Source organism: Xiphophorus maculatus, chromosome 20, assembly GCF_002775205.1.
Source record: "Xiphophorus maculatus strain JP 163 A chromosome 20, X_maculatus-5.0-male, whole genome shotgun sequence".
NCBI classification, from domain to species: domain Eukaryota; kingdom Metazoa; phylum Chordata; class Actinopteri; order Cyprinodontiformes; family Poeciliidae; genus Xiphophorus; species Xiphophorus maculatus.
This window is the reverse complement of record NC_036462.1, coordinates 29,820,940-29,840,565: the sequence shown is the minus strand read 5'-3', so window position 1 is coordinate 29,840,565 and position 19,626 is coordinate 29,820,940. Positions and strand designations below refer to the sequence as shown.

Below are 19,626 nucleotides of genomic sequence, written 5' to 3'. Positions count from 1 at the left end.
AACAGATAGTTCACAGCTTGAAAAGGGGCTTCTGAGAGAGAGAGGGGGGGGAGCTGATACAGAGGCTGAGGCTGATGCACCCAGCAGCTGTTGGAGTTTGAGGCAGAGCTTCTCAAAACCCACTTTTTTTGAAAGATGTTTCAAACTATGTCATGAACAATATGTAGCATAATATAAAATAGGATGATTTGTCTAAAGCTGCTGTCTAATGAAGATGGGATTCTGAGAAGCGTGTTTCATTGGTAAGTTGTTGGCTAATTGTGAGAACAAAAGCAGTATTTTGTGGAAAATCAAGTCCTGTCTTTCATGTCTTTGAAAGATGTGTACTTTTGATGTGCTCTTATTCTGAATAGTGCATGTGCACTGGGATCAGTGCTGTGGACTTCACAGTGTTCAGCCTCATCAGAACTGGTGACATTACTTTTCCTACTTTTCACTGTCTTGTTTAATTGTTTTGCTGCCCAAAAAACTCACCGTATGCAAATGAAAGGGTATCTTTTTCCTTACTATTTGGACACATTCTGTCAAATCAAACGCTGCGCAAGAGTCAATAACTAAATTTTCGACAATGACCAAACACCTAGCATTGCGCACCTACCTGTGAGTGCATTCACAGCAAAAACATTACTCACTAATTTATCTTATCTTCACAGACCTAAAACAATGTGGGGAAATTAGAGGCAAGGAAAGCAAAACTTTACCTTTGACAAACTAAAACTTTTTCAGTCATCATCCTCCTCAGAACTTGTTTTCCCACATAAACAGGAGAGTTCATCTAAGCTAGATAATTGAAACACTCAACAATTCATTTCATATAATGAACACACTTGTTCCATGCGGCACACTGTTGTAAGTCCAGTTTGATGTTTTATTCAGGGTGCTGGCCCTTTCTATCTAGCAATTATCTCCACAGGAAGTTCATTTTTGATTAGAAAGTAATCTGCTAAATTTAAGACAAAATCATTAGATTTATTTTGATGTTTTTTAATCCTATGCACTCCAAAAACCCTCTTGTAACAGCAGCATTTTTTGACAATGTCAAAGCGTTGTACAAAATTGACATCTAGGAGCTTTACATTATTCCCTCATCCAAAACATACCTGGATTGTTGCCTTAATTAAAGGACTTCTCAAACATTAAAGGATGTTTGAGAGATCCTTTACTCTCCTGTGGCAAACAACCGTTCAGTTGTGCAAACGCCTGGGTGGACCTAGCCCCGCCTTCAAGGTGCAATTCTTAAGAGGAGCCATGTTGTGATGACTTCCTGAAGGCGGAGCTTCAGGAAGACCAGAAGCTTCTAAAAGAAACAGAGGCCCAATTACGAGGTGTTGTAATACAAAGTCTATTGATATATAAAGCCTCTTTATAACAACTTAAGGTAACATAGCTACTTGATTGTGCTATAAAATAGAATTACACTGCCGCTTTAATGGCAGCAACAGGAAGTAATAAATACTTGTACATTTCCTCTTATGGGATCCTCCAACATCCTGAAACAGTTCTGACAAATACATCAACTCCATTACACTCGTGTTTGTAGTCACTACTCTGATTTGTCGTAGTTAATAACGATGATCCAGTTACATCTCTCACTCATGCTCATCGTCTATTTTTCCAAACACGAAGGAGGCAAAAACTGATTTGCATCAAAAAAAAAAAAAAAAATGTCAGGATTATGAAGACGAACGATGCAAATTACAACCAAACTCAGCTGAATGCAGCTGTCTATCACTCTGGATTTGAGCGTACATTCCTGAATGCTCACCCCATAATTACGAAGTGAAGCTGCTCTGAGTTGGTGTTTGAAATGCTAAACCACCTCGCTACCACCGTCCCCCACTTTTTCCCTCTGCGTACTAAACACTATCATGAACACTTTGAGCATTTCTCTACCGTTCACTGTGTTTTTTCAGGCAAATGTCGTTTGATTTGCATTCAGATTTGAGAAATGCTCAAAAATAATTAATCACGCTTTAAAGATTTCCTGCACCATGTGTGACAACCGTTTGCATGGCGAGGCAGAATATTTTGTAACAATATTTCACAGTCTAACCAAAATCACTGAAATTTGTTTTATTTTTTGTTTGTTTGTTTGTTTTTTTTTGCTTATAGCCCAAGGAAATAGCGCTGACGAGAACGTCTAATTTATCCCAAACACCGGAAACTGACAAACTGTGAAAATAATGTGTGAAGGAAGAATATAAACTGCTGTACTGAGCAGTAATTATATGAAAAAAACTAAATATTAGCTAGTGTTGTTTGAAATGTGACAAGTAATGCAGTGAGGGGGGAAAGTATGAATCCTGTGGTTTGTGAACTGTGAACAGATGTTTTGAATTTAAAGATAAAAATACATCATAAATGTGCTAAAATTTGGACTATTTTTAAGTCTCACAAAACAATCGATGCCTCTTCAGTTTCTTCATATTTTGTCTCCTTTAAAACACAAAGCTGATGGAGATGTACCACAAAATGTGATTCTACAAAATACTGACTCCACGTTTTTGAAAAGCACATATAATTGTCCATTCACTTCACAATTATCTGGTACACTGCATACAGTTTCATACAATATACATGGCAGTTTATGTTTGTAATGTTCTAAAAAAAGATTAAAGAATCAGGGGGAATGACGCTGTTTACTGAGACAGGACCCAAAAAAAATAAAATCACCTAAACACACCTTCTTTTTTGAAATGCCAATTTTTTATGCCTCACTCCCAAAGAGGTTCTTTTAACTCTTCTGTTCAAAATACTATTTACTCATTTTAAAGGATAAAGCTGATCTGAGAGAAATTCAAACAGAAACAGACATAGTTTCATAAGTAGGGCACAATTAGGATTAGAACCATTTAATAAAAAAAATAATTAAAAAAATCATGACCCAAGTATTTGTTGAGGAAAAAAATGCTGATTTTTATTGTGTACACAGATGAACATACTCCTAAAACCAAATCTGCCTCAATAGCTGCATTTCCATAAATCTTAAACTTGCACAAATTTAATTTATGAAAATGAATTTATTTAATGGAAACATAATTAAAAGAAAAAATAAACTCATGTTTTTCGATAAGACGTTTTTGCACTAAGGTGAGGCGGTTTTTCCAGCCATATCGAAATTTGTGTATTTCGCAAAGCTGCAATGGAAAGACTGTTTTCGCATCACACGAGTCACGTGATCAACAACCAGATGTTACCACCGGTGGAAGCAGAAGAACAAGTGGTCGGGGGATTGTTTTTATAATGACTTATTACGTGATTCACGTGTGGTTCTAATTGCGTTTTTTATTTAATGAAAACAAAGCAATTGTTTGGTTTTTTTTGTTTGTTTTTTGTGACATTAGCAAATGTGGACAAGGTTTTGTACACATTTCTAATGGAAATGTAGCTACTGTTGAAAACAGAATGACTCTGCAGCAGATTTCCGGTCTGCTGTAAACACTGACCTGGCGAGGAGCGCTGAGCAGTGCGGCGTTTAGCCTCGACGGTCTGGACGGAATCACAGCACCGTCTGCCCAACGGCTAAGCCCACCTGCTCATCAACGGAGCCAAACCAAACTTCATCCCCATACCGGCAACACTTCTATGTACACACAAAATCTAGTTCACATTCCAGCCAGTGCTTAAATTGTTCCAGGCACTCATGCATGTTTTACACCCACAGTGTGATCACTTTTGTCCTTCACATAGGTAGAAGGTTCCAGCTCTTATAGGTCCAGCATAGCACTCCAGTTCAGCTTACTGTTTTATTCAGCATGTTGCAAAGAGGGTGTTATCTAACACATATCTGCAATGAAGTTTTCTAAACTTTCCCCGTTTTTTTTTTTGTACTCTTTTTTTTTTTCACCTCATAACTCTGAAAGTAGAAAAGAGCAGCAGAGAAAAACTGGCAGCAATAAAAACACATTTGTCTCGCGAATGCTTTGTATCCACTCAGCAAAGTATCGAAAGGAAGTGTAAATCACACACAAACGTGTTTTCAGCAGCTTCTGTCTGGATTTCTAAGAAAAGAGGAAACACTATAATATGAGCAAAACCAAACACCACTGTTGGCATTTTTGTTATTTTTGAGCCCGCCTGTCTCAGGAACGACAAAAATCTAGAAGTGGGAGGCAATAAAAATTAATTGAGTTAAAGCTGCAGTATATAACTTTGTTTTTTTTAAATATGTGTTTCACACATTTGTTAAAACTGTCACCATGTCATGACAGTATAATACGAGACAGATATCTGTGAAAAGATCGAGCTCTTGCACCTCCTACTGCTGCTACTATTGCAAGCTGAAGAAATGCACCGCGCCGCTCCCGACCCTCATCAGCAGTGGCGCAAAAAGTGGGTATGCACTGTATGCAACGCATAGGAGCGCTGCACTAGAGGGGGCCCCAAAACAATGTGGGGAAATTTTTTCTAGTCAGGATTTTCTGTATTTAACAGCTGTTTGAGCATGCATGAAATGATCAGCAATAGAGGAACGGCACTGATTATCCCCTCCCCCCTATACCCTGTCTCTTCACCACAGGCACATACACATGGGGAGTATGTGTGTAATGGCCCCTCCCCATTACACACATACATATACAGGTAGCTTGGGCAGGCGTTCCTTTGAGAACGCACTGAGGCGCGTTTGTTTTTCTTTTAAATTTGAATAGTAGTAGTGTACTCGACAACAGGGAGCTAAAGATGGGGCGGCAGAAAAAAACTCTGGGGCACAAAACAGAATAAGGACAAAGGGGAGGGATAAAAATGATGGAGGGATGAAGAAAAGCTTTTCAAAGTGGTTGAAAGACAGTAGGTAAGTAATGTCAGTGTATCAACAAGAGAGTTGGAAATATTCAGGTTAGCTTAAGTTAGGCTAAAATGACAGGCGACTGTTGTTGTTTTGTTAGGGTTGCCAACCGTCCCATAAACTACGGAATCGTCTCGTATTCGACTGTTAATTGTTGTGTCCCGTAATTGTTGTGTCAGTAAGTATGTAGTTGTGCCCCTGCTCATCAGTGGCTAAGTAAACTAGGGGTTGAGGGGAGGAGGGGAAAGCTGTGCGCACATGAGCATGATTGACAGCACCATGAGCATCAAAAACCTTTTCTGCTGCTAAATTATTGAGTAAATAGACATATGAGCTGCACAACAATATTTATTTTTTGATCTGGTATTTAGATTATTTAACCATCAGAGTGATTGATTGATTGCTTTATTTAGGGAGCACTTAAAACAAATTATAACATGGATGACCAAGGCACTTTACAGTAGGAAGTACATCACAAAAGAGAAATACAAAGCAAGAATAAAAAAACTAGATAAATGGTATTAAACGCCTAATAGAGCATGATTATTCCTGTCCAGCTCTGCAGTGTTTCAGGAACTCCTGATCATTCATGGAACTTGATTAGAAATGTGAACTGTGGACGCTGACATTAGGGTTGGGGCCGTCTGTGCTGCTGCTACATGTTTAGCAAGGAAATGCTATGTTAATCTTTATTTTTTAGCAGTAAAGCCCTGTAATGTTTGGCTCTGTGATGAACGCTTAGCCTGTCCCGTACACGCTAACACAACTAGAAAGCAGCTCCACTGCTTTCCAAAAGCTTCCTCTCCACCACAAAAGTCGGACTGGTGCTTCTTTTCCTCCCACGCGAATGAAAAACAAAAGCGGCCCTGACTCTGAACGGCTTCCTCAGATCGATAGTAGCAGTCTGAACCTAAATATACTTCCCTTCTTCCCTTACTTTGTCTATGCTAATTGACTCTCAATGTCTGACGATGGGAAGAGCGAGAGAGAGTCCCAACAATTGGAGAGCGCCAGGTGTCTCAGGACATGTGACCGGAGGTCAATGCAGTGGGAGGAAGTGAGACGAATGACTGGGGTGCGAATCCTCTCCGCTAATGGAGGCATCCACCTCCACTTAGGTCTGTGGTGCGCTCCTCTCCAGCCAGAACCGGGCCTTCAGCCTCACAGCTCTGCGGCGTTCTGCAGCAAGTGTTGATCTGATCGTCAAGTGAAACCTCGAGGAGACGCACAAACGACCTCAAAAAGGAAGCAACACATCCAGCTGGTAACGTCCCTTTCACCGTGAAAGCGCTCCACATTCACCGGCTAATCTGACCAAATACCATACCTGTAGTTGGTTGCCTTGGTTACAAAGCCACAGTGCTCGGCGCTTTGCAGGATTGTCTGTGATTTCATCATACTGCTAAATTAAGAAGATTCGATTTCAGTTTCTATTCAAGTTGTTTGTCGCTGAGGAGGTAAATTATCATATGAATGGGAGTTTTGCTGCCGTCTCTTTCATACAGGCTGAGCTGGAACTGTTGTTCTGAATGATTTTCATTAAAGCTGCTCATTCATGACTACCACCTGCTCTCCCAGCGTATTCTTACTCTTCCTTAATCTGCTGAGCAACGTGGATTTCCCACAGGTTGAGAAGTGAGCGTCTAATTATTAAAGCAGTAATAAAATGTAGTAAAAATCGGCAATCTGTTTTTTTCTTCTTAGTGTACATAAATTCTTCTCTAAGTTACTACATGACACAGGTGCCTGACAGATAGGGATTTCAATGCCAAAAGTAGAACTACATAAAACTTAAAATCTGTCTTGTAGATCCTTAGAAGCAGTGGAGACATTTGTTCACGCTCTACACAATGAACTAGTTATCTGTTGAGAATTTCTGTCTATTTTTGTGACGTAAAAGTAATTCTGTGATTGAGGGTGTAATCTAAAATAAATTTAAACTCATAAGTGTTCAGACCCAGGCGGATTTTGATTTTAATCATCTAAGAAGCTTACTTTTTGGGGGGGAAGGAGACAGAAATCTCCCAACAGATAATAAAAGCAATGTGAAATGATTACTGGATATTATTAGATTTTATCAAAGACATTCCAAAATTCATTTTGCCCTTCTTTTAACCCTCTCGTGCATGAATTATGATCCTTTGTGTCAGAATTTTTTTCCATTTTTTAAAATTCTTTTCTTAAGGCATAAAAAAGGTAGGAAAGTTTTTTTGTAAAAATAATTTTATTTTTATTTTTTATTTTTATGTGATCAATTGTAATTTTGTCCAAATACAAAGTTGTTATTTGAAAAATACATCAGTAGTATTGTTCCTTAGGGGTTATCTGATGTCACAATATTTTTTTTACTTGCAAGAGTCGTCTACAGTAGAAGGAGGGACCGGGTCGGTTCTCATGCTTTTTTGTCTGTCGGCCATATTGTATTTAACAAAAATAATTTCTTGCATTTGCAGCTGATGGCCAGTAGTTGATGGTATATTTTATGATGCATTAGTGTCCACTTCAGTGGTCTGTGTGCATTTATGACATAAAAATCCACAGGAAGCACAAGAAAATGTCTTTTAGATAGCTGTCCACTGTAGTGACCACTATGCATGAAATGGTTAATAGTTGTGTTAAATATATTACATATTGTAATGTTATTCCCTCATCAAAAACAGACCTGGAGTGTTGCTTTGATTCTCTCTTGCATGTTTGAGAAATCCTGTAATCTGCCATGGCAACCGTTCTGGGGTTGCCATGGCAGTCTCCAGCTGAGCTTCCGCCTCACAGAGCAGCACGACTCACTTAGCTCCTCCAGACTAGCGGCAGCAGCAATTAGCAATCACCTAGTGAAAGTGTGTATCTGCTGAGCTCATCATATGAACTATTTCTCTGTGCAATGCTCCAAAGAATTTTGTTAGAGACTTAATGATGATAATGATTAGTGTGAGAACATCCTGCACGTGTTGGAAAGATTATCAACTTCTTAAAGAGACAGAGGCCCAATTTCAAGATATCAAATTGCAAAGTCAAATTTCTTTTAAGACATGGTTGATATATACAATATATTATATATTTTTATAACAACTGAAGGTAACATAATTACTTGATTGTGCTATAAAAGGATATTATATGGCTAGAAAATACATAATACTACCCCTTTAAGCTTGGAAGTCCACTTTGCCATCACCCTATTCTTTTGCTCTTTCCACTGATTTTCTATTAGATCCAAGTCAAGACTCTGGCAGGATCACAGCAAAATGTTCCTATAACTTACACTCAGAAGAAACATATTGTTTAATTTAACAATTAAACAATATGTTGACTTTCAACCTAAACCTGCCAGGGGTATGAATAATTTTGGGCCTGACTCCACATGAGCTGCACCAGCCTTTCCTAACTTCTTTCTTTCTTTCAGGTTCACGACTCACATCCACCTGAACACGTGAGATTTCTGTTCCCTCCATCAGAACTGCACACGGCCACACGCACGCTCGGCCTCTACAGTCAATTTTATTTATTATTTATGTGACTCTTTTCAGGACATGTTCAATCCATAAATAGCCAACAGTCTGCTTGATCATAAATACCTCTGTCCTGAAGTGAATTGTCAGGATGTCTCGAGCGTTAAGGGGAAGGCTTTTCTACATTCCCATGAGATGCTGAACTGTCCAAGAGTTTTTCATGCCTCGGTGGAACTGCAGGCACGTCCTTTGGATGGCTCAAAACATTTAGTCTGTTTTCTTTTGAAAGTGCCTCTTTGAGACCAAATCAATGTGAAGGTAAGCGAGCTCCTCGTAGATATTCTGAAGCTGGACATGTAGTAGTCGACCAACACACGACTTCTTTACGAGAATGTGTCCGCAGCGTTTAAATGATTTATTTTCAATTCAGTTCAGTCAAGTTATATGGCGCCAATTCACATCTCAAGACACTTTATACAAAATGTCATTTCAATCCAACCATGCATATATTCCAACTGACAGTTATCAAACACTGCAGTCACTTCAGTTCGTTATTCAAATTGGTTTAAAAGGTTTTCTATCGGTAGTGCAACATATGACTGTAAATAATCTTTAATAATTAAGCAAAAAACAAAATTACCTTCTTAACCCCGCATGTATGTTTTTCATATTTCACATTAGCCACTTTAATTTTAAGACAATATTGTTTTAGCCTTTTATTGCCATAAAATGTTACCCATTTTTATGACTTGGGGGGCAAATTTATGCTCCATTATATGTTTTTGACTTTGCTCATCCTATTCGTACAACTTTAAAGTAGCAAAATCCGATATTAATACTGAAGCTGATGACTTTGTTGTTTGCGTGTCCTAATCGTTGTGAACTGTAAGGAGATGAAGATGTGAGACAAACTGAGAAACAGTTATCTTGATGGTTAGCGTTAGCTACCGCTAATTTTGTTTTATGAGTTTAGTAGTTTAGTGTTAGCTTCTGCAGAAATGTAGGCATTTAGCATTAGTTCCTGCTATTTTTTATGTGTGTAATGGTTTAGCGCTAGCAGAGAAAAAGTTTTTATGTATGAAAATTTATTCTCAGCTGCTACTAATTTTTTTGTGTTTAGCAGTTTAGCATTAGCTTGCGCTATTTTTATGTGTTTAGCATTAGCTTGCGCTATTCTTATGTGTTTAGCGTTTTAGTGTAAGTGGAGCTAATATTCTTGTTCAGTAAATTAGTGGTTAGTGAACCTAACATTTTGGCTAGCAGAGCTCACCACTGGCAATAACTACCGCCAATTTCAGTGCAAACATATATTCTCTGTTACCACCATGGCAGCCATTTTGAAAGATGTTTGCCAGAAAGAAAAAGAACTAGAACCTGACTCAAGCGGCCATTTGCCACGACTAGGGGTCTGAGTAAACTAGAGCAGTAAGAGTACTTTTCATCTTAATGAAAAATAAAAAGTTAATAGTGGTAATCTTTCAGTGAGTACTGAGAACAATTCCACTAAGACCCTCAAGAGTCACCAGACTGCTGCCTCATAGGAGGGCATTATCATTGGACATCTTTCTAAGTCACATCTGTATTCCAGTTGGTCCATGTTCATTCAGGACACTGCTAAAGGTTGTTGCTCTAATAGTGAGGACTGATTATGCCCACAGGAAATGCTGTTTGCGAATGTGCTCATTCTTTTTACAGTACAGAACATCTGCTTATGCTGTGTTTTATTAGATGCTGACATTTATGCTACAACTGGTGCTTTTTTCTTCAACTTTCTTCTCATTGTCTCCCATCTTTCTCCATCACAAACAGTAAAATATTGTGACTACAATAATTTCCCCTGTAAAATGTGGGGAACGCTGAAAGATGAACTGTCACATGAAATAAATGAATCATCAGTTTAGAGATTATGTCAGTGGGTTGCTCAATGAGTCTTTTACATTGTCACTCAGCCATTTTCCTTAGTTGTCCAAAGGTCAATGCACACAGGCGATGCCACACGCATCACATATGATCCCAGAACCCACACAAGCATCATCTGGTTGCCGGCTGATGCTTGCAGCTCTTTCTGAACCTGTAAGAGGTACGCTACAATACTTTTTCCTGTCTCGAACGTCATGTCTTTGGTTTGTGCACTTTGTGTCCTTAAGACTCCTCTATGTATTGAAAGTTTATCTTGACAGGGTCAAAGATGAACTTTTATCTTTTAGTTCCAGTCTCTTTGATCCTGTCAGAGTTTCCACAGATTTAATGCAGTAGTTTAATGTAGGGACTTAGAGTTCAGCAATTCAATAAAGGACTTTATTATAATTAGAAATATATTTGTAATTTAGCTGTAATGTTAGTCACATTCTCAACAACTCATTTACAGTCAAGTTTATGTTGCACAACATATCCATGATCCCGGTCATGGATATGTTGTGCAACTTAAGTTGGGAAAATGCTTCTTTTTTTTGTCTTACTTTCAAAATATGAGTCTTGTCTAAAGAACACATCTTAATTTCTCAGGCTCAATAAAAGCTGAAGCAGCTAATAGAGCAACTTTACAGTGTTTCATCAGATGGACTTAACTGGTAAATACTGTGGGATTTTGTCTTGTTGGATATTTTTGCAATAAGATCTTGTTACATGCAGTGCTTTAAGATGGCCAGTATGAACCGGTATGCAGTATAACCACTTTTAAATTTTGCCCCTCAGCGTACTGAGACTTTTACCGGTGTCTTCGCTTCTCTGTCAACATGCATTCCCCCAACAGCGCTGCACACTGGGCTCTCCGCACCGCCCAGGCGGCTCGCTCCCGGCCTGTAACTGCCGCGCTACGCTCTAACACCAGAGGACTACGGCGACCATGAAAGCTAAAACATCCTGCTCTGGTGAAGTAAACCCACTGTCCTCCCACCACTGTCCTGAGGTAGTGTTCAGTCATCGCATAAAGCATTGGATAATACTGCTAAACGGCCATGGGTTTGTTGCGACCAGGCTTAACACTGAGAAGAAGAAAAAAATTGCATATATATATATATATATATATATATATATATATATATATATATATATATATATATATATATATATGCAATTTTATTTATATATATATATATATATATAAACATATAGATATATATATAAGGGAAGGAAAAAGGAACAGTAGTAAGCTTACTAAAATTTTAAGTCTTAAAGGCACTCATCACTACTTTGTTTTTAATGTGTTTAATGAATTTATTTATTTCAGTGTTACTACTTTAACGCCATGAGGACGCCAATAAAAGTGGATCCATGACATTTTAAATTTGGCTCATGAGGAGTTAATTTAAAATTGGCTCTGTTTTTTTGTTCTTTGTATTTTCTGTATAACAGAAAAAAAGTACATCCATATTGGTATGACACTAAGCTGAGTATTGGCACTTATTTTTCCACTTAAAGGGGAAGCTTTGTATGTTTTCCAGCCACATAGTGCCATTTTATAACACAATAACTGTGTCACCTTCAGTTGTTATAAAAGTGTTCTATATCAAATATTATTTAAATGAAATTTGACTTTGTAATTTAACACATTGAAAATGGGCCTCTGTCTCTTTAAGAAACTTCAGCTCTTTCCGACACTCTGCCTTTGGGAAGTCATCACAACCTGGCTCCACCACTAACCCTTTAACAACATTTTCACTGAGAAGTAGCTCATATTATGAACTCAGCTGATGTTCCACCGGGTGTCTGCTAATTGCTGCTGGCTAGTCTGAAGGATTTGTTTGAGGGAGGACTGCTCCGTGAGGCAGAAGCCCAGAAACTTGGAAACTACAGTTCTGAGGAGGAGCTTCGTCTTAGTCCCTCCACGTTGTGATGACATTAGTCCTCCATTATAACGCACAACGGTATAGGATGAGTCAGATCTGGACCACAACAAACGACACCACTTGTTCTCCATACATGAACGGCTCGCCCACAAAAATGCCCAGAGTAGCAACACGAATTGATGCAGAGGTGAAATATTAATCCGTTTCCATTTAAAATTCCCCTTCAATTTTTCTATCTGTGGATAGTGGGCAGGGTGGCTCTTTGATGCTGCACGCTAGAGCAGCCCTTACTCTAACAATGAGACGCGACCACAATAAAGACACCTTCTGTCTTGTATCTGCTGTGTCTCCTGGGGTTTCATTCAGCACGCCAGGCTACACTCCTGGTTTAATGCACTCTGTTTCCTCCTTAGAAACTGAACTGGTACTGCTGCGTGCCATTGAAGAATAATTACTGCTCAAGCCTTCTCTGATAGAAGCTCGTTTATGACAACAAAGTCAAACTGAGTCAGCAACTTGTTCGGCAGAGCGGCAAGGCTAGAGTCAAGCGGGCAGGAGGCGGTAAAAGGTGAGAGGCAGACGCTGCATCGCTCACCGACACGACGCAAAACATTTTAACAAGTAAAAACAGGAGGAGGTTAAACGTCATAGCAGTGATCACATTTAACGTTTTTCTTCCAGGTTTCTGTTAATTCAACAAACTTAAGAGGTCGTAGTGAAGGTCAGTAAAGGAGAAACATCTCTAGGTGAGGTAAAGAAATGATTAAAAGCTGAGGTCTGAAACTTTCAAAACAGTCCATATGAAACCAGCTGTTTCTTATGGAAACAGATATGGCTAGCCACTGCTGTTTGTTCAGTGCTATCTGGCTTTCTCTCTGCATATTCCCGTAGACTCTTAAATGTCTAAGCTTCCACTCCAAAGGCTGGTGTTTGCAGCCTGATCTGGTCGTGCATACAGAAAGCATAAGGCAAGAATCTCATAAGTATTCTGATGATCTGCTGGTTTAGGGCATGAATGCCGATGTAGCATAATTTATCCTTTTTAGATTCATCTGTCATCTTTCATTATGTGAGCATCCATCCTTTCATGATGAGATTAGAAGCTCACGGGCAGATTTCAAACAGCCATTTAACAACTACAGATTGTGTTTTTTTTTTCTAGTTACCTAACTCCCTTTTCATCTCTTTTTAATCTCCCACTTCTCACAGCGTGGTATTGATCCACTAAAAAGCAGATCACTCTATACTGTACGCCCATCTGCAGGATACATCCCATCTCTCCCTGTGCCGTTCCTCTCGGTGTTCTCCCGTTTCTGTGGCGATGGCTTCGGTCATGTGAGGACAGCTCTGCTTTCTGTTTCATGGAGCAACAGCAAACAGCAGCAACGACATTTCAAAACTCAATCAAACTGCGTCCGGCTTAACAGCTGCTTAAGTCACGGCAAAAGAATCAACACGTGGAAGCGAGAGTCGACTTGATTCCCTCCGACGGTTTACATGAAGCATTTTGCCCGAGATGTCTGGGAGTGTCACATCACATTTGCACGCCGTTGCATTCTCTGAAGCAGAATGCCTCCGCAGGCTGTTTGAAAACGACTTCTAATGAGCAAATGTTTAATTATGGAACTTCCTTTATTTTACTAACTCATGTAAAATGAAGGAGGCAGACTTTGTGTATATGAGACGAGCCTCGCATGCGGGTTAAGCAAAGTCAAAATGAGTCGGCCTCTGCAGCGGCTGAGCTTTTGATTTCACTCTTCAAAGCAAGAGACTGCACCCAGAGTCCACACTGAAAGGAGCCGGGTCCTACCTTATTACTGCGGATCTAACTTTTCCACAATCTGGTGGATGTTGTCTCTGCTTGATTTCATTAGGCTTCTCTCTCCTCCATCACACGGAAATCCTCATAGTTACTTCCAAAGGCCCTCTATGGTTACGGTCTCATCGTTTCAAGTGTCAAAAAGTAGAATAAAACACCGCCTGGGGTGAGAGTCTGTCAGCAGCAGTTGACCTAATGGGTGACAGTTCCTGCTTTTGGTATTGAACTATTACGTTCATCCTCCAGACGGCAAAACGGCCAGCCTTTTGCACGGATGGACGGGAAAACGTAGACATAAAAAAACAACACAGCCGTATTAACACACTTCCCACTTTATATACGGCGGAAACAATTAATCAGATTAATTGCGATGAATCGATTATTGAAAGAACTAACGTAGTAGTCGATTAATCGTTAACTGGAGTGTACAAACTCAAAGCAAAAGCCATTTGCTGAAAAAACCCCAACATACTCAGAGCAGTAATTAAGCCAAAACTGTGCGTTTCAGTTAAGAACATCTTTGTCAGTACGTTTTACCAAATACTTCTCAAGTGGCTTCCCACAGTTCAATTTCACTAAAGGAATGCTACGTTATTGAATTTAAGCACCATAATGTTTATCTTCTTATTTAAAAAAGGAATAGAAGGTGCAAGTTAAACAATAAATCAATATAATGTGCCAAATTTTTAATCCGATTAAGCAGTTAATCATCAGCATAAGCGATAGGATACTCGATTTCTAAAATATTCGTTAGTTGAAGCCCTAATTTTATCATGTCACAAATATACATTTTAAAGCATCTTAGTCCAGTGTAGAGGATTTTCTCGACTTTTTTAAGAGAAAAAAATCTTAAAAGTGTTGTGTATATTTGTAATCAGACCCCTTTTACTCTGATGCGGCTAAATAAAATCAAGAATAACAAACTGGCTGTTAGTAATTTGATGTCAGTGTGAATACTGCTGTTGTATGAAGTACTCAGAGGTTTGTTTGAGAATAAAACAAACAGTATCATAAAGACCAAGGAACATGGGAGACAGGTCAGGGTTAAGGATAAGGAGAAGTTTAAAGCAGAATTAGGTTAGAAAGTAACTACCAAGACATGGCCGTCCACCTCAGATGAGAGGCTGGGCAAGAAGAGCATTTACCAGCTTACAAAGAAAACATTCACACAAGCCGTGTTTAGTCCGCTTTAATTAAACTCCAGTCCATTTTTCCTTGAAAATCTGGTTTATTTGGGGAGGGTTAGGGTTAGGGAATGCATAAATCACCAGAAAAGTTAACTGTGGCCCGCCTAAAAACCTATGTCTCGGTTTGGGTGAAGTGAACTCTGGCACGGTTTGAATGTCTATGTGGATGCAAGCGGACCAGAGACCGCTTCTAAAGCAGGAAGCAGACTATAGCGCAGGGAATTCTGGGTAAATACAAACAAAACCAACGCACAAGTCTAGCGGGAGAAATGGCTTTTGATCTTTCACCAACAATGACTGCTAAAATCTGACGCTGCTCAATTTTTGGTGACATTTGGTAAAGGAGGAAGTTGCATTCAGGGTCTTCCTCAGAGTTTTTTTGTGCTGTTTCCTTCAGTGGTTCTTGCCGCGGCGCCACCTCAGGTGAGGTGGGGGGAAGGTTTCTCAAAGGTGAATCACACCTCTTGAAAATGTAACAAATGTTGCAACTCCGAGTCTACCGGATTATCAGGTGAGGAAAAAAACACCTGATAAAAATGACATCCGAATGACTCTTTACAATTCAGAATTATACATTATTGTCTATTGGTTTGTTACATATAATCTGAATAAAAAAATTATTTTGTAGAAGCACATTTGTGCTTTTGTAAATCTGTGCTAATAGATCCCAATGCCATCTATCCGTACAGTGCAGAAGAATCAGTATCCCTCTCCTCCTGTTCTCTTGTTCATTTGAAAACGTCTCCATTGCCCTCAATAAATCAGCAGCTATTGCAAATTTGTACCCTGACAGTCGCATTTGCAAAGCACTCCTCAAAAGTGTTTCCTTCTCCACATTGCCAGCAGCTCACAGAGAATTAAGAGCGGATGACGAGGGAAAGTTGGAGTCGTTTTCCCCGGAGAGCTAATTGTGTACAAACTGGGAGGCCGTGGTGGTCCACTGCCGTTTCCTGTAAGCGGCTGGCTGTGGCTGCCGCCTCGAGGGACACCTGGGGGTCCAAAGGAGGTCTTCTGGGTTTGTAAGAAAAAAGTCATTATGCTCAGCTCGCTGGCAACTTGAGGGAACGTCATAAGGAGGAATGCCATTATAATCTATAATGGTGATGCTCCTGCGGGTGATTTCTTTTTCCTGTGGGACTCAAAGCACGTGGCTTCGCTGCCAAATATACAGTTAGTGACAAACCTCACAAGCAGAACAAATGAACGTCTTATACGAAGATGGTCTCTAACATATTATAGCAGGGCTGGTGGAAAGCGGCATGAGGCCCTAAACAACTGGAATTCATGTGTGTCAAACTCAAGGCCCTGGGGCCAAATCTGGCACGCCATGGCTTTTTATGTGGCCCTCCAGACTCCAAATTACACCAATAAGTTCTTCCAGTTTTTCACAAATCTGTAAAATTCAAACTAAATCAACAAATCTCCACATATCTTTCCTGATTTTACCACAAATTTTCCCCAAATTGGTCAAAAACATTTAGTTCAAGTGACCGTTGCCTCAGCCTTGATGTCAAATTGCTGGTAAATTTGTCCAGTTCTAAGGTGGTCCTAATGTTTTTGTTTTTTAATTAAACTGTGAAAATGCTCTCCTTCACAAACACAAGTTTCTGTTATAAAAAACAGCTCAACAGCTATGTAGTAGCAAGTCAAGCCACAAGCTACATGCTAACTTTAGTGGCTACTTATTAGCCAGCCGTGGGATTCTTTGCTGAAAAAATCCGTTGTATCTCATCACTTCACCATTTGTTCTACATTCTGCCAAGCAAACAGTATAGAACTAGTAGGAGTTTCTTTACACAACAGTCTGGCTAGCCATCTTTATTAGCTAGCTCTGCTAATTACAGCACAGCATCACAGAAACTACTTCATTCCTGCATTACTTCAAAATGAGAATCTCAAACACATACCAAACAGTTTCAATCTAAACGCATTTTCATATCCAGGGTTCATAATAGTTTACACTCGCCTCACTGTTCAGAGCCACACACAGAGGAACAGGATAGCAGTTTACAAGACAGATTTCACTTGGCTGATAAATATTGCAGCCTCTTAATATCACGAGATCTCAGGCCACGAAATCTCATTACTCGTCTGTTTTGTGTAGAACTGGTGCGTTTCTAAACCCGTAAATTCAAGCACTCTTGAGGCACCTGGTCAAGCAGAAGGAATTCAGAGTTCACTTATACCTCAGGCCGACTCTGGACTGCATCTTATTCTATTTCTTCACCTGTTAGTTTTCGTTTCCGATTTAAGTTTTTCTTAGAAAACTGTTGACTTTCTTCGTCCTCTATATGTGCTAAATAAGGAAACCATCAACTCACTATTTTCTGATAATAAAAACCCTAGCTGGACTGGCAGACTGACAGCTCCTGATCTGTTTCACATTTTAAGTAATTCTGCCACATTCATCCGGAGGATCAGAATATAGATGAATGGATGGAACTCATGAAATAAATATAATCATGCATAATTTTAACATGGAAACGCCTCCCAAAGTTTACATTTTAATATTTAATTATGCAGTAAACAAATTTCGACATTAACACAATTATAATTTTACTTTTAACTGCATTTATTTCCAGTTAAGCATAAATTGTAAGGTAGATAAAAAAATAACTATTCTGTTTAATCACCTATGGCGTTCAGAAATCCTGTGCTTTACTATAAAATAATTGAAAATAATTGAAGTTTATTCAATTATTCAATAACGTATCTGTCACTAAATTCCCCCAAATGTATTCTAACTAATGACTGGCTAATCTACAGTTAATCCAATCAATTTTATTGACTGGGTCAAAATAAGCCACGGCCATTAATTCCGATGGTTAAGTCTTAAAGATTAAATCAATTCCTGGAATTTATTTACTTACCTGATTATCTACTTGATAATTGATCTCTTAATTTGTTACTGATTTTATTTATTTATGAGATTGTGTCACTTTTGGACTTCCATACGATGCAAAGTTATGAATTTTCATTCAACAACACCAGCCTATTTTTTTTTTTTTAGCAGACGTCCCTAAACGCGATGGTTGGGCGGCTGACAGCAGCATCCTCACCGGGCTGCAGCATCCTCACCGGGCTGCAGCATCCTCACCGGGCTGCAGCATCCTCACCGGGCTGCAGGAGAAGTGCTCCCGCGGAGCCACGGCGATAATGAAGTGCTGCAATAAACTCCTGATCAGAACTTGCCGTTCCGGAGCCAAATATACCTCTACTTATTTCAACTTCATCTGACAGGTTGAAATGAATCGGGTTTTCAAGTAAATTTATCAGAGCCGGACACAGTTAAACCACGTGTTTTGTAAATTGGTTTTAAGTTGAATAAACGTATCTAATGGTCACCACTGCAGTCAACTTGTTTTTCACTCAAACATCGATTTAGGACACTGCACTTGTACGAAAAAGTGTTGAATGACCCAAAAATGAGAGGACTCGCTTCCTCTACGCACACAACAAACAGTTTGAACGCCTTTCAGGAAAAATCCGAACTTACCTTGGCAGCAAAACTGCGCCTCTAAATGCGGGGGGGTCCAGTGACTGTCCGGAAAGTCGACTTTTGTCAACGGAGAATCCCGCCACTTCCGCTGAGACTCAACGTTCCGGCGAAGTTCGGAGGTATAAAAGTACTTCTGAGCCAATTTCTCGCGCTCCTGCAGCCTGTGGTACTGTACCATCTGTTGTGCCTGTGCGCGGCGAGCTCTGCGCGGCGAGGGAGAGAGAGAGAGGAAGGGGAGAGAGAGGAGAGGAGGAAGAGGAGAGGAGAGGAAGGGGAGAGACAGGAGAGGAGGAAGCTGAGAGAGCTGAGAGGAAGGAGAGAGGAGAGGAGGAAGGAGAGAGGAGAGGAGGAAAGCTGGCTGAGCTGGGGCTGGAGCGCGAGCGCGGACACCGGTGGATGTGACAGGGCGCGCGCGCATGGGAGATTCTGAAAAGGGAAATCGATCGATCGACGTATCGCTAATAATTAGCAGCGCGACCACAGAGTCCGTGACTTCTAACATCTTTTATTCGGCGAAAGGAGGCGAATGTTTGCGGGCTCAGTTTGACTCATGCAATATTAAAAAAGAAAAAAAGAAAGAAAAGAGAAAAAACTTTTTTAAAAAGCTAGCTTTTTATTGCAGTAGCATAATCGCTCTTTGAAAAATCCAACCGCACTTTGAGAATATGTCTAGAAGTAACAGGTAAAAGCCAACAATTTTCTTTAAAATAAGCATAATTTTTATTTGTAATTTATCCTCATTATGATGTTCACTTCCGCTTCTGTAGAAGCCTAATGAGGTTCATAATATGAATATTGTAATATCAATAGTGTACAGTATAATATACTGTAAAAACAGCGACAGCACGTCCCATGGAGCACCTCCATAGTGTCTGGTCCGACAGACCCGAAACTGATGGTGGAGGTGCAGAAACTTTCTATATTCACAGGTCAGTTTTAAAAGAACAACAAAGTACAAAAAAAGTGTAAAAAAATAAGATGCGTGAAAAAAACCTTGACAAGGTATAAGTGAGCAATGCATCCATGATCGCACTTATACTACAAATAGGTTTTCCATATTTGCAGCCCGTCGATTGTGGGCTGATGCTAACCCCAGGTTAA

General features: G+C 39.7%; 1 protein-coding gene across 1 annotated transcript in view; it reads right to left on the bottom strand.

The window, feature by feature from the left end:
• camkv (CaM kinase like vesicle associated) overlaps positions 1-18,808 on the bottom strand; it is a 45,403-nt gene extending 26,595 nt beyond the window's left edge. Inside the window, exon 1 of the mRNA XM_023325755.1 lies at positions 18,523-18,808. The gene's annotated coding sequence lies outside the window, so the exon portion shown is untranslated. The remainder of the gene's footprint in view (positions 1-18,522) is intronic.
• Between the last annotated feature and the right edge of the window lie 818 nt (positions 18,809-19,626).